Here is a 15,476-nt window from a genome sequence, read left to right on the forward strand (position 1 = left end):
GTCCCTTAGTAAACATTTTGGAGTGGTTGTCATGTGATTATCCCAGGATATGGGTCCCCCACATTGGTCATGTGTCAGGTATACTAGCTCATTTTCAAAAGCTTATTAATGCATTCAAATATGTCAAATATTACAATTCATCTGTTTTTACTATATTAATATTTAATAAATTCATGTAAAACAAGCTCAGTAGCTGTTGGCTTTTTGCCGTCAAATTGCTATAGAATGCCTAACATGACATATTTGTCACTGTTTCAATGATTTTGGACTAATATACAATACAATTACATTTATGGTACTAATAAATTACTCCAAATAAGGATTAGGTCCACTCATAATAGGTCCACTTTAAGGCATTCAAATTTTTTCATGTCAAGTTTTTTTTTTCATGTCAATCAAGTTTTTTTGTGATCCTTGGTAAAAGTTGCACTAAATTGAATAGAAATTAGTGATAATTGTGAACGACTCCATGTAATTAAGGGTCAGAGCTGGCAACTTTTCAGGGCCACTTTTCAGTCCCAAGCAAGGTTTGGTGGTTATTTGTGCACCCTCCCTCCTTCCAAGTCAGTCTTGTTTTGTTGTGTTTTTTTGTTTTTTTTAATTCAACAGAAGCACAAAGACGCACTTGTGCATACAAAGTGTACATTGTAACCTTTTTGGCCCCGAGCAGTCATCATGACGTGAGAGACGGTTTACAACGTTTTCTAGCGTCACGCCTCAAATTCCTTGTACAGATCCTACACATGCCTGTAAAATGTTTTCTTATATATTTATACACTGTACAAATCTTGGCCTTCTTTTTGTGTATCGACTCATATGATATATTATCTCATTTATTACGTGTAATGCTGCTTCTTTCTGGCTGATCTAACTCTTCTACTTTGTACGGAGGCCTGTAATCATATTTAAATGATGACTAACAGGCCTTATTCATGTTCATATGTTGAGTTATTCATATTTAAATAATGAACGACAGGCCTGTATTTTTTATAACTCAATGACTTGTGACTGTGTTCATGTGCGTGCTAATCGTCATCACTTACACTCAGTAGCAACTTTGTTATAGTGTAGCGTCTCTTTGACGGCCAAGGAATGAATGAAGAAGGTCCTACAGGGTGGTCTGACAGACTTTTATACTTGTATTTTTATTTTTATTATTATTCACACCCACGTGAGTAACTGGACTGCACAAATGTAGCACCTGACTGATATCAAGCAGCAGGCAGAGCGAGACTTTAACACAAAAAATAAATTAAAAAAAATACACAGGACACTTCATTAGGTACACCATTGAATGAGATCCGATGCACAAATTTAGCTTTTTCAAAAGTAATTATGTTGATTTTATAGTGAGAGTTGTGTGTTTCTGAGTTGCAACACTTAACTGATTAATTGATGATTAATTGATTAAACGGCTGCACGGCGACCGAGTGGTTAACACGCAGGCCACACAGCTAGGAGACTCGAGTTCGATTCCACCCTCAGGCATCTCTGTGTGGAGTTTGCATGTTCCCCCCGGGTTTCTCCGGGTACTCCGGTTTTCCTCCCACATTCATTTTCTCCCGCTTATCCTCATGATAAGCGGTAGAAAATGAATGAATAAATAAATAAGAGATTTGAGACAGTACATGTTTTGTTGACGGATTATTTTAATATTCATATTTTTCTTCCCCGTCATATACGTAAATGACAAAAAATTCGAAAACCTGTATTTGTGAAGGCTGAATTTTTGGATTGGATCTCGTTAAAGGTGTACATAATCATGTCCAGTGAGTGTATAAAGCAGATCAGTATATACTGTTGTATGCAGTCATGTTGATAGTACTTTGTGTTTGACAGGGAACATTTTTTCCAGGGTCTCTCAAAAGACGAAGCATTTCATTTATTCATGACAACAACTTCAATGTCGCCCCCGCTATCCTCTTTCTGCTATATGCTGTGCATCCTGCACATGTACTCTCGTATGAAACATGCATGGCGCTTGCATAACAACCACCGAGGCTTCTTCTCACAGAAACACTGCTTTCATGTCACTCGCTTCATTTGGGCCATCAGCACTTTAAATCGCATCGCTCTGTCTCGTATGACCTCGTTATAGCTACCGCGTATGTGTCACAACGAAATAAGAGTTTGGCATCTTTCAAATGCTTTCAGCCGAGCTTAGATGATCAGGAATTATTTATAGATAGACATGACAGAGGAGGAAGCTAATGATGTGCTTCTTGGACACACAACAAACCATAGGTTACGTTTCTAGGCCGCGTCATTAGCCTCACATGCAAACTAAATGTGCTGAATCTTGGGCAAAAAAATTGAAAGAAGCCTGGCGAGGCTTTGCTGCTAACACTTACTGGGGGCACAAACTTTTTCCACCTTCGACCTTGAAAAATCACACACTGCAGGGGCCACTTTGATATTTTTTATTTTTGGTTTTGTAAACTGGGTAAAACCAACCCATGTAAATATGCTAAGTTAGCTATGTTATATGTACACCAGGGGTCTCAAACTTGGGGGGCCACTGGAGCTAGGGTCTGGGTGAGACTGGGCCACAAAAAAAAAAACGCATTTATTAAAAACAGTAAAATATACAAACTTTTTCAGTGCTTTGGTTCCAATTTTCTACAATAAAAGCGCTGATAAAACATTCCACTGTTCTCAAATATCTTAATTTTTATTTTTCTGCACAAAATAAGATGAAAAATAAACAAATCAAGAATAAAGAAAATCAATCAGTAATAAATAAATATAATCATAATAATAAAACAGCAAATAGTAAAAACTTAAGAAACCACATTAGATTAGATTAGATTAGATTCAACTTTATTGTTATTGCTCATGTCACTTGTACAGGGCAACAAAATGCAGTAAAATACATATAGTTGGTGGGTAGACAAATTATTTTTTTCAGATTAAAATTAACAAAGCATTATTAGAGCCCCGTAGACATGACAAAACACAAGTATAGTCACATTTATACTCTACATTTATACTGCAGGGTCTTGAGACACATGCTAACTCGCAAACTAGAGATCTAGCGACCTAAACGGTAGCCTCCAAGTTATTTCCTTTAAACTTAAAAAAGGCAAAAACTTACCACTTCCACACAGATAGGGAGGATAACTATTAACAGTTATTTAACCTTTAACATGAACATTAATCCACATTTTTCTGGGTACATGATACCATACAGCGTGTTTGAGACCCCTGATGTACACGATAGCCAACTGTATTGCAATTGGTCCTCCACAGTTACATTTCACAATAGGAAAGCAATAGAAAGACTCCAAATTAGTCCATAGTCTTTTCATGAATGCAGTCGCTCCTCCACAGTTGTATTTCCCAAAACCTCTGTAATAGAAAGCAATAGAATAGCTACAATTAATCGATTCAGAAAATAATCATTCATTGCAGCCCTTACGATAGAAAGACTCCAAATTAGCCCACAATGTCACAATAACGAGGTGTCATTTTTGATATGAAGTGAGTTCTGGTCGTTTTTTGGTGTAGTTCTGGCTAGTTCGTGTGATCCCCTAAGTAAAGCGATATGCGTTCAAAAGAGTAACACATCTGATTTCAAGAAAAGGTCAGACCTCACAATCCCTCTGCGTTTGTATCACTGCGCACCACCACCAGCTGTTAACTGTTACGCACATTACACCACCTGTTTCAGTGTTTACTGCTGGGATAGTGAAAGTAAACATGTCTGATTTTGACTGATTTATTATTATTATTATTTTGACTAACATACTATACAGTATATTGTGACTGAAGGCAGCAGTGCTTTCCAAAACATGTTTATCCCTCTGTCTTGGCCGTGTAGGAACATAATTGTGCTCGCTGAAGTGTGCACTACATACACAAAGCTGTTTCATCCTTGGCTACTTTGTACTCCCACTCTGTAGCCAATAGCTAAAGTTTTCTCACAGCAATGTCCGTGACAGGAAACCAATGCAAATATAGGGCAACGCAGACACATATTTGTTGTTGCAGCCCAGATAATTACAAGTCCACACTATTTTTAGCACTCTAGCCCTCACTTTAACTCTCTCGCATCGCAGCAGACGTCATCAGTGCATGTAAACACTGTTGGACACATACACAGATGGCAGCACGTAGTGATAAGAAGGGGGAAAAAAGAACGCAGATCAATGGTGAGGTCTGACTGTTTTGTAGAAAACAGTTTTGCATGTTGTTTCGAGAAGCGAAACGCTTTACTTAAATATCATATTTATCATGGTTTTGTAAATATCACCTACTTTGGGTGTTTTTGCTGTGATTGACAAGTGCAGCACTGACAACAGTTTGCTAGTTTAGATCCTGCTTGTTGAGTATGAAGTGTCCATTATCTTTCCTTGACGTCCCAACTCTAAAATAACTACTACCTCCTGATTAATAGTATCTGAAATACAAAAATACAACCAACCAACAATAAAGCCTCGTTGTCGGGTGAATCTCCACTCACAGTGACAGGTTTTCACCGCTGCACCAATATAAATGAAAATCATTCAGACTTACTTATTTGTTGGTATGATGCACAGAGAGCAAGGAACAACTTGTTCCTGTTCCCTTTTTGCTGCTTCATTGAAGCATTCAGGTACACTGGTAATTTTGAGGCGCTGATTGTTTTTCATTTTTATTCACGTACCCGCATTGGCAATACATGATGTAACCTTGGGGGTACGTGTATTCCACTGACTTAAGTGACCCCACCAACTAGCCAGAGCTACTTTTTTAACGCCGAAAAAACAACCAAAACTCGGCTCACCGGACGAAATGGGGGTAAAGTCACTGTGGATACACAACACTGCGGATGGGGATTCCATACAACTTCAAATAAATGTCCAAAAAATCAAAACTGTCCCTTTCATGAATGAAACATCTCATAATAGAAGGAGAAGTAGAAGGACGACAAATTAGTCCACAATGTCAAAATAAATACCATTCATTCTTTCATTTTCTACCGCTTTTCCTCACAAGGGTCGCGGGGGGGGGGGTGCTGGAGCCTATCCCAGCTGTCTTCGGGCGAGAGGCGGGGTACACCCTGGACTGGTCACCATCCAATTACAAGGCACATATAGACAAACAACCATTCACACTCACATTCATACCTATGGACAATTTGGAGTCGCCAATTAACCTAGCATGTTTTTGGAATGTGGGAGGAAACCGGAGTACCCGGAGAAAACCCACGCATGCACGGGAGAACATGCAAACTCCACACAGAGATGGCCGATGGTGGAATTGAACCCTGGTCTTCTAGCTGTGAGGTCTGCACGCTAACCACTCGACCGTCGCGCCGCCCAAAATAAATACCAGTCATTTAATGAATACAATCGCTCCTCCACAGTTACATTTCACAAATTCCTATCCCAGCTGTTTTTGGGTGAGAGGCGGGGCACACCCTGGACTGCATGGTTGCCAGCCAATCACAGGGCACATATAGACAAACAACCATTCACACTCACATTCATACCTATGGACAATTTGGAGTCACCAATTAACCTAGCATGTTTTTGGAATGTGGGAGTACCCGGAGAAAACCCACGCATGCACGGAACTCCACACAGAGATGGAGGGTGGAATTGAACTTGTGTCTCCTAGCTGTGAGGTCTGGGCGCTAACCACTCATCTACGTTCATAAAATGGATTTCTAGGTGACACTGTGGACGTATGCATTAGTCACTCCATGTATGGCTCTTTACTCTTTTGTTAGCGTTTTTTTGGAGTGTTCCAGCACACCCACGGGAAGAAAAGCGATTGAATAGCGAGGGGAGGTGTTTGGTCACATGACAATGTGTGAAGTCAGTGATCCTCTGGGGTGCCGTAGGAGCAACAAAGCAGAGCGTTGAAGGAGATAATAACTTCATGGCTTCATTCATGTCATGCGACACGTGTAACATGCTGAACAAAGTGACTCAATGGAATGCTCGTGTTGAGTACCGTCTGTCATCCAAGCATGCATTGAGTTTGCATGTCGAGACTATTTTATAACACCTGTGACAGTATTTTTCTTTGGACTGCTTTGCCTTAAAAATCTCACATTAGGACTTCTCCTAAAAATGAAAGTTTTGTTTCCTTCTTTCTTTTATTCGCCATGAGGTCACTCTTCTCTGTCAGACTCATTCCAGTTCTTGTAGCCGTGTTTCCACAAGCAGTACAGTTTGGTATGCTATTACCTGGCAACAGGAAACAAAAACTTTGAATTATAATTCCTACTTCTTGGATCTTTTCATGGTGCTTTAAAGTGCCAAAAGTTGGAAAGTGGCACATTTTTAAAATGAGTAAATATCTGATCTGAACCGTACCGCTTGGTTGAAACAAGGCTTGTATGGACTGAAGTTGGACGTGTTTAGTCCAACTGGTCAGTTTCCTGCTGCAGAAAGAAACCATCGGTCTTCCTAAAGCTTTCATGAAACGAGCCTTTGCGTTCCCTCAGCCTTTATGTTGGTTGTTGATGGCATTTGCATGACGCTTGTGTAAAAAAACACCAACGAGTGAATTTACCGTATGTTTGGGTTTCACAAAGCAGCACAGCGTTGACTCTTCTTGTATGGAAGCCACCATAAACTGGTTTAAAATGACTATTTCTGTATGAATATTTCAATAAACATTACACTTATCAAAACACTTATTTGTGCTAGTTTTTATGTTATGCCTCCTAGTTTGTTGTTTAAGAGTATTATTGTATTGTTTTAACCCTATAATCTCACACGTTAAACACATTTTCAACTGTAAAACATAAAAGAACGATGATGAAATTTGCTTTACGACATTGTCAGCCGTGAATCTGCTGTATTTGCATATAGTATGTCAAAGCCTTGTAACACTGCTCTGCAATAAGCCTTTTCATGCCCAGCTTTACTCCAGCTAGTTCATTGTTTAATCGTCCTTGGCGACTGGACAGCAGCTTTATCTGTGAGCTCCAGTCGCAAATATAAAATGCGAGTGTGTTTCGGCTCATAGAATATTGTAAATATTGTTTAAAAAAAAGGTCCTTTCAGAGGTCTTGTCGCCATATAGTCCAAAAGCTTTTTATACTGCTGGTGTTTTATTTTTATTGATTTATTTTTTCAAGAAAAGAAAGCGAACAATGGCTGCATGCTATCATGTTATGTGGCGCCAGTGCGTGGGCTGCTTTCTAGCAAGTGACAGTGAAGCTAATTACAGCACAGTTTCTTCTTATTTTCTTTCTTTTCTTTACTCTCTTTCTCATGTCCGACATTTAATGAGCGTCGCTTGCTCTCCTTGCTGTGTGTTTTATCAGCATATAACTTTTAACTCTGTTATTATTATGACTATTATAGCCCCCTCCTACTTGGAGAAGCTAAATACAGAAGCTATAATTGGCACCTTCAGCCTCACACACACACACACACATATATACTGTACAGTAAGGGTTACACTGTACACAGAACACACAGATACAATTAAAATACAGATAAAATACAGTTAGATTTTTTCTTTTAGTCTTGCAAGGTATATTGAGAAAAAGACGTCTCATTAGTGGGACCACTACGCTACTTAGTTATCACTGCCCATTTCATAGGACTGTTTAGACCAGGGGTCTCAAACTCAATTTACCTGGGGGCCACCGGAGCTAGGTTCTGGGTGAAGCTGGGCCGCATCAGGTTTTCAAAAAAAAAAACCCAAAACGCATTTATTAAAAACTGGAAAAAAAATCAATAAAAATGCTTCTGCTATACCCTACACTTTTTCAGTACTTTGGTTCCGGTTTTCCACACCAAAATATCTGATAAAACATTCCACTGTTCTCAAATATCTATCTCAAATATCTATTTTTCTATACACAAAATAAGATAAAAAAATAATAAATTAACTTTAAATTAAAAATAAATTAACAAATTAAGAATAAAGACAATAAATCAATCAATCAGTAATAAGTAAAATAATAATAAAACAGCAAAAAAGAAAAACGTAAGAAACCACATACAGTTGGTAGAGAAATTATTTTTTTTCAGATTCATATGTACAGTATTAACAGTTATTTAACCTTTAACATGAACATTAATGAAACTTAATAATTTGACCCAATTAGCAAGTTAGCATCGTACTCAGTTCCATCTGGGAGCAGCGTGGTAACTTTAACAACATGTTTGATGAGATGCTTTATCTTGACGTGTATTTTCCCTTTTATTCCAAATCATTTCCTGCATTTATTTGTACCCAGTGTCATAAGCCTTTAGCTTCATTGCTAATCCAAAGCAAAACAGGGCGGGGTAACAGGGTAGGGTAACAGTATGGGCGGGGCAAAATCATGTTAATTGTGTCCGGTGTGCACACAGCTTTAAGCTGTCATTTCAACATTAAACTTTTGGTATCAAGGTGGGGGCCTCAAACTAGCGTCTAGGGCCGCAGGTTTGAGACCCCGTGTTTAGACCTAGACAACCATGTTCTTAAGCCAAACCTGTCAAGTCCAGTGTTGAACTCAAAAAGTTTTCAAATCTTGTCTTTTCTACAACTCGAGCTTTCAATTTTAGGACAAAACAGACTTCTCACAAAGCAGAGCAGATTGCTGTATTATTTTAACGTAACATTTGGAGATGCACCACGGAGGGAATCACACATTCTTCTGGCTGCGGGACCGCCTGCTTGGCACTCAGCGTCTCCGAAGCAATAAAGTCAACTTGAACAAGCTCAGCATGAAGTTAATATCACTTGAGCCCCAATGAGCGGCTGGTCTGCTCCCCGAGCGACTCTATATGCCACTTTTATTTCCCTGGCTCCTGCTTATAAGCTCATCACAAGTGAAGAAGAAGATGCTGCTTGTAGGAATAGATGGCAATGACTAATGGAATAAGGAATAGTGGGTACAAGTTTCATGAAGCAGCAAGCCAGGCCTCAAAGAGCGTCCGTTTGACTTAGAGTGGAGAAGTCCTGGCGAGTCCAAGACACGGTTAAGACCAATATAAACATCTCCTGCTATTCATAGACACGAGGATGTCTTTGCTAAATATAGCCCTATCCTGCTGTGCCCACTGTTCTATTTTTATCCTCTCTCAGGCCTTCCTGAGCTTTTCTTGGACTGTTACATAACACCAGCCCAATCTGAAGGCTGATGTAGACTTTCACAATGAAATATTACATCACTATCAAACACAGCAGACAACCTTGGAATGTTTTCATGCAGGTTCTTTGCAGGCCAAGGACAGTGTTTTGTCATCCTGGGGGTGGAAACAAGATGTGTACGCCTTTTGGACAACTAATGTTGGTAATGGGTGTGTCAACTTCCTGCATCTGTTGTGTGGCACACACGTACACTCCCATCAGGCCGCTCTTTCGTATAGATGTGACAGAGCAGATTATATAATCTTCATACACGTTAGTGTGGATGTATGAAGGCATATTTGGAACAGAGTGAATGAGAGCGCTCTGATGGAAAGGGATGATGTTACCTCTTTCTCATTCATCTTCTTGTGAGAAATGTATTTTTCTTGTAGGTTTATTATTAACAGAGAGAGGAACAGAATGGAGAAACAAACTACAATAAAAATCATGAGAAAGGTGAGGAGCTGGTTAATGATGTCAAGGGAATTGGGAGCACAAAAAAAGTATTAGTGATACACTTTGGTGCAATGACATTCTGCAGTCGCCGCAAGGTTCCCCTGTTCAGGAAGACACGTACAGGTCGGTCTGAACACTTCAATAACTCACACAAGGCTTGGAAAAATGGGATGCAGTCACAAGATACATAGACATGGGAATATTCATTCATTCATTTTCTACCGCTTATGCTCACGTGGGTTGCGGGCGTGCTGGAGCCTATCCCAGCTGTCTTCGGATGTGAGAGGCGGGGTACACCCTGGACTGGTCGCCAGCCAATCACAGACAAACAATAAACAAACAATAGACAAACAATAGACATATAGACAAACAGCCATTCACACTCACATTCATACCTATGGACAATTTGGAGTCACCAATTAACCTAGCATGTTTTTGGAATGTGGGAGGAAACCGGAACCCTGGAGAAAACCCACGCAAGCGGGAAATCGAACCGTAGTCTCCCAACTGTGTGACCGGCGCTTACCATTTGGCTGTAATACATTCATTCATTCATTTTCCACCGCTTTTTCCTCACGTGGGTTGTGGGCGTGCTGGAGCCTATCCCAGCTGTCTTTGGGTGCGAGAGGTTTGGTACACCCTGGACTGGTTGCCAGCCAATCACAGGGCACATCTAGACAAACAACCATTCACACTCACATTCATACCTATGGACAATTTGGAGTCACCAATTAACCTAGCATGTTTTTGGAATGTGGGAGGAAACCGGAGTACCTGGAGAAAACCCACGCAAGCGGGGAATCGAACCCTAGTCTCCCAACTGTGCGACCGGCGCGCTAACCATTAGACTGTAATACATTCATTCATTTTCTACCGCTTTTTCCTCATGTGGGTTGCGGCCGTGCTGGAGCCTATCCCAGCTGTCTTCGGGTGCGAGAGGCGGGGTACACCCTGGACTGGTGGCCAGCCAATCACAGGGCACATATAGACAAACAACCATTCACACTCACATTCATACCTATGGACAATTTGGAGTCGCCAATTAACCTAGCATGTTTTTGGAATGTGGGAGGAAACCGGAGTACCCGGAGAAAACCCACGCAAGCGGGGAATCGAACCGTAGTAACTGTGTGACCGGCGCGCTAACCATTCGGCTGTAATACATGATACAAAAAAAAAGTAAAAATAAAATTGTCTCTCAGGATTATGCTTCAGGAATTTTGCCCAGCAACAAAGTGACCAACATATGACGTATCCAGGGAAAAAACATCAGATTATGCCACAATGTTGTTAGCCATTTACATGTATTCCAAAATATACAAAGCATCTGCATATGTCGGAGCCCTTTGAGTGTATGTACAAAATGAGATGAACGAGTGAGGAATAAATGATTAATGGTCAATTTAGTGGTGGGCCTCTGAAATATTGAGAGGGATCTCGGCCGTGAAATCCAATGTAAGTTGATCTATTTATAGTGTAGCAGAGGAAGCGGTGTGGAACAATGTGGCCAAGGCTGCCTCATTCCTATAGCTTTTAGAGGCGAGAAAAAGGAGAAGCGGTGAGGAAAGGAGAAAGTACATTACGCTCACATTTGCATGTAAAGCCCCCTTTCACAGGGGCATTAAACTTTTACATCTACACAGCAGGAGAAGCAATAAATTATTTCCACCTTGAGGAGAGAGAAAGCCCCTGTAGCCTGCTGCACGCCGCATGGGCTTGTTCACCAAAAGTGACATGTTAAAACCGTTTTTATTAATTCTGAAAGAGAGGGGAGGTTAGTGGGAGACATATCAGCATGCTTGCCAGATAATAATGCCAGAATCTTCTGCTATGGAGCAATAACATTCCAATATATTGGAAGGCCCAGGGGGAAGAGTTGATGGGATTATAAGTTTTGCTACAAGAACTACACAGACACAAAGCAGATAACTGCTAATGTGGTGGAGCTCATTTTAAAAGTGTCATCCCTTCCCACACACTCGGGCTAACTTTAGTTATCACAGAAAATCAGATCAATAATTTAACACATAAGAAGAACTTGCGCTTAAAGTAAAATGATGGGGGATATACTATGGGACATTTTAATGATGTTTTTTTCCACAGCTAAGCTCAGTCCAGTTTTGTCAAAGATGATGAGATTACTACTATTACCACATCAAACAGCAGTGCACTGCCATCTACTGGCACTGAGAAGAAGAAGAAAAAAAATGTAATCCACCCTTATTCCTGAATGTGGGAGGAAACCGGAGAACCAGGAGAAAACCCACGCATGCACGGGGAGAACATGGAAACGCCATGGAATCGAACTCAGGTCTCCGAGCTGTGTGGCCTTGGCGCTAACCACTCGGTCGACGCTCAGCCTCTATGGAAGTTATGTCAGTGGGATTGTGAGTACAATACTTTGAATGGGGACACATTTTACTCAACAGATTCACTGAAAATCTAAAGTATTTTCAAGTTATCAGCCTAAAGTCCTGAATTATTCAATTTGGAGATGCAAGTATTTGATAGTATTGTCAAGTCGAGTCCAAGGTCATCAAAATTGTGACTCAATTCACAATTTTTCTTTCAATTTTACAAGGCAGGCCATGCCACTTGATGCTATTCAGCCAAATCTGTGCAACTCCAAATCCAACAACAGATGAAAAGAGGAGCAAAGCGAGAGACATGTAAGAATGAGTGAGACATGCAGGGCAGAAGATAGAAGAGTGTGACACATAGATAAAGAGGACAGCGAGACATGATGCTCCTCAGCCAAGACGGGAAGGGACGGATGAAACAGGAGCAAAGCGAAGCAAATGACACTAAAGAAAACTGACGGGGAAAAAATATAGATACAATTGATATATACAGTAATGACAACATATGAATAATACATTTGTTTGACACTGTATGACTGCTATCACAGATTTTTCCAATATGTTTTTTAAGACCTAGTAGTCATCATCAGTTCTATCCATGTGAGGTTGGAATGTTCCACCTGTGTCCCCGGCTCATATTTAGGTGCGGACTCCTCATTGACTCACTGAGGAGGGCGCCAAGATGAGATGCCTTTGGGTGCTGCTGACGCTGGAGGTTGCGGCCAAAGCTGAGCGTGTCTTCAGCGGGTATGGGATTTTTGTACATATTTGTGTTTATTGTACGTGACCTTTAAGATCCTGTGCACAATGTCTTTACTGTGATTATGAACTATATCCCTGCTAATTTTGATTAATATTAATATTCATGTAATCACAATCAGAATTTGTGACTCATAAAAGGATTTCCAAAGAGCCAGAAATGCAACCCAGAGGTTAAACAGTATTAACAGTCAAGGGGAATATGTAGGAACAATTGCCTTCAATGAAATCTTCAAAAAAGATAACTAGAGAACAACCAGGCATTTTCTAATTGTTTCATGCATTAATAAAGAAAGAGATCATATTTTTCTCATGTTTTCTCTGGCCCATTATATTAGATTGTATTGATGTGCGGTGGATGAGTGGTTAGCATGTAGGCCACACAGTCAGGAGATCGGGAAGACCTGGGTTTGATTCTCTGCTTGTCTCTGTGTGGAGTTTGTATGTTTTGTATGTTTCCTCCCACATTCCAAAAACATGCTAGGTTAATTGGTGACTCCAAATTGTCCATAGGTATGAATGTGAGTGTGAATGGTTGTTTGTCTATATGTGCCCTGTTATTGGCTGGCAACCAGTCCAGGGTGTACCCTGCCTGACAACTGGGATAGGCTCCAGCATACCCTAGTGAGGATACAGGGCATAGAAAATGCATGTATAGATGTGTGCAGGGGTACCGAATGAAGTGTCTTTTCAGACTGAATTTTACAGCAAATAAGTATGTGCTTTATAAAATGGATCTTCCCCCCTTCAATCGCCATCTGTTCAGCTTAAAGAAGATTTGTGTGCTGTGGAATTGTGTCAGTAAATGATGATTGTCGTCTTTCAATGTGCTTCATGTGAGAAAAATATGAACAAGAAGGTGCAGAGACAGAAGCGATTCTCCTGCAGAGATCATGTCATCCGGGTCAATGTGCAGTCAGAGGAGCAGACCCAACTCCTGCAGGCCCTGGAGGCGGAACAGGAGGTGTTCAGCCACACACACACACACACACACACACACACACACAAAACAAGCACAATAAACGAAAAGTGTGAATTTAAATTGTTCTTGACTCTACTCTTTGCACGCCAGCTGGACTTCTGTCTCCATCCGGTTTTTACCGAGCTCCCTGTGGACATCCGAGTTCCTCGCTCCAGTCTGAGTGCTGTCAGGGAATACCTGGACGCCCACGGCATTCCCTTCGCTGATTGACAACCTTCAGGTGGGCCACGTCCTCAATCACAGCAAAAACATGAAATCACTATGTGCTTTTAATTATAAGGGTGTAACAGTACGACCTTAGGATGGCTCACTCCTGACCTCAGTCACGGTTGGTTTGGTGAGGAAACAAAATGCGTAACTTTTGTGTCAACAGCTTTAATGATTTTTTAAATGAAACAAATGTAACTGAGAAACAACATTTTCAAATAAAAAGGAAAAAGAAAATAAACCACATTGAAAGCAGAAAATGGCAACGGATTACTGCATTTCAATCTGAAAAAATATGATTTTTCTCTAAAAATTAATATTATATATATTAATATATAGCAATATTTCTTCTTCAAAATATTTAAGTCCCAAAAAAATGCCTGAATTACTGGTGCCCTCTTCTGGTTGCTTTTGCCTCTGTTGTTTAAAAACATACTGTTTTTAAATTCTCATTATTGAGAATGAGCAGCTTCCACATATTTGTCAGATTTACTGATGAGTAAATGTACTAATTCATATTAAAATGTCTCAAATGAAGATGTCTACTCAACAGGACAGAATGTAATCCAAGAACCCGACTTCTCTGTGCCGGTGAGTGGACCCAAACATGCAGGAAAGGGGATGCAGGCTTTGGTGGTCAGTAAAAACAAAGCCAGACATGATTGACATTTCATTTATGTTCCATTCCATTCCCATCAAAAGGTGCTGTGCTCCAACAGGTGATGGGGCATGTTGTTGGACTTCAATGTAGTCCAAAAACTAAATTATCTTAGCAAAAAAGAAGTGTTTACTAACACAGATTAGACATCAACTGGTCCTACAACCTGGGTAGCAAGTACTCCTTCGCCTTCAAGCTGAGGGACACCGGTCGCTATGGTTTCCTCCTGTCAGCCAATCAGATCGTCCCAATCGCACCGAGACGTGGTTGGCCCTCTAGCACATCATGGAGTTCGTCCACGACCATCCTTACTGACACTCACCAACAAGTCAAAGTTGATGACTTTTTTTGTGTCTTTGCACAGCAGAAATATTAACGTTTCGTGCTTTCATTTCAGTAATACAACACAAAAAAACGACATACAAACTATACATGCCGTACTGTACAGAGAATATAGGAACTGTATTTTTTTCATGTTCAAAGTCCATTTGAACCCAGCTATGGCGAACAAACACAAATAATGAACACACTTATAAAAAGCCTCTGAACCAGGACTGCATACACTTTCTACGTTTGACCCACCTTCTACTATAAAACTGGGGAAAAAATACAATATACATAGTAAATATATGCATATAGTTCTGTAATGTTTTAATTATTTGTATTTATTTTAATATAATACATGCAATTTAATTATACATGTGTATATATAATATATGTAGAAAAGTCACTGACATTATTTATAAAGCAGAGAATATAAATGTATGAAAATGTTGGATAGTGAATGCTGATCTACTGTTGATACAGTAATGATACAATACTTGTTTTACCAGTGAAAATGAAAGTAACATTCTAACCAAGACAAGATAAGTTTGTTATTATTCGTAACTTTGTTGTAGGAGCATTATTATCTTCTATCTATTATCATCTGCAAATGTTTGTATCTTTTAGTGCATCTCATTAGATTGTGTAGTATGTGTACCTAATG

At 40.0% G+C, this 15,476-nt stretch overlaps 1 long non-coding RNA gene across 1 annotated transcript; it reads left to right on the top strand.

The window, feature by feature from the left end:
• Positions 1 to 13,820: 13,820 nt before the first annotated feature.
• LOC144901008 (uncharacterized) lies at positions 13,821 to 15,084 on the top strand. Its single transcript, XR_013629203.1, has 3 exons — positions 13,821 to 13,843; positions 14,384 to 14,466; positions 14,550 to 15,084. It is a non-coding gene; the product is annotated as an uncharacterized LOC144901008 (long non-coding RNA).
• Positions 15,085 to 15,476: the final 392 nt, after the last annotated feature.

Source organism: Doryrhamphus excisus, linkage group LG1 (genome assembly GCF_037039965.1).
Source record: "Doryrhamphus excisus strain RoL-2023G ecotype Guam linkage group LG1, RoL_Dexc_Guam_v1.1, whole genome shotgun sequence".
NCBI lineage: Eukaryota > Metazoa > Chordata > Actinopteri > Syngnathiformes > Syngnathidae > Doryrhamphus > Doryrhamphus excisus.